Genomic DNA, 1104 nt, shown 5'->3' on the forward strand with positions numbered 1-1104 from the left:
GTATAGCTTTGAATTGAAAATCCCCATATTTGAATTTTCTAACACGTTTATTTTATGCACAGAAAAAAAAATGTATTCGAGCTAGAGATCTGAATTTTTTCGGATGTTTTAGGGTACTATTCGGAGAGAGGTAAACTACAGACAGTAACGTGCTACCAACAGGAAAGAAAATACATACTGAGTAATTACAAAAATGTCCTAAATTTTGATTATCAGATGTGAATATTTCTTGAATAAAAACTTGTTGAAATAACATGACTGTAGCCTACCTTTGAGGAACATCTATTGTTCATGCATACTTAAAGTTTCGAGCATATGATAGTCAGTGCATAGATTCCAGGTATTGACCAGCATATAAAAATGTAATTTACAGGTCTTCACAAAAAATTGTATTAAAATCAATGTGAGTACTAATGTGATTAATTGGATGTCAAAGTGTGCAGCAAAAAGAATTCTCAGTGTCCTACAAGTTTCATCCACTAAGCGTTCACGTTTTTCAAATAGAGCCGTGTAAAATTTCCAAAATTGTTAGTAGCTTTTGAGGCATTCACAGGCAGGTTGTCTTACCTGAGATAGCAGTACTTTTTTTTCAAATGGCTCTGAGCACTATGGGTATTAACTTCTGAGGTCATCACAGTCCCCTAGCACTTAGAACTACTTAAACCTAACTAACCTAAGGACATCACATACAGCCATGCCCGAGGCAGGATTCGAACCTGCGACCGCAGCTGTCACGCGGTTCCAGGCTGTAGCGCCTAGAACCGCTCGGCTACTCCGGCCGGCGTAGCGGTACTGACCTGATCCTTTCACAAAGAAACCCACTAGAGAAGGCTGAGAAATTTAGCATGAAACCAATAAAGTGATTATCAAAAATGATTTCTGTTGAAATAAATAATCGATTCAGCACCTTGCGGCTGCTAATTGCACCGTCAGGTCGAAATGTTTTGATACTGGGTTAATAACACTTAGAGATAAATGGTGGTTTTAAAGCTTAACCTCCTTTCACTTGAGTACAAGACACGAAACGTTCATACAACTATGTGAAACTGTCAAAAAATAGTTCTAAAGCCAAGCTCACATAAATATTCCCTTCTTTAAAACTAT

General features: G+C 37.4%; 1 non-coding gene across 1 annotated transcript; it reads right to left on the reverse strand.

Moving 5' to 3' along the window:
* Window positions 1-695: 695 nt before the first annotated feature.
* On the reverse strand, window positions 696-779 carry Trnas-gga (transfer RNA serine (anticodon GGA)). Its single transcript is given in 2 exon segments — window positions 696-730; window positions 740-779. It is a non-coding gene; the product is annotated as a tRNA-Ser (tRNA).
* Between the last annotated feature and the right edge of the window lie 325 nt (window positions 780-1104).

Source organism: Schistocerca serialis, chromosome 1 (genome assembly GCF_023864345.2).
Source record: "Schistocerca serialis cubense isolate TAMUIC-IGC-003099 chromosome 1, iqSchSeri2.2, whole genome shotgun sequence".
Lineage (NCBI taxonomy): Eukaryota > Metazoa > Arthropoda > Insecta > Orthoptera > Acrididae > Schistocerca > Schistocerca serialis.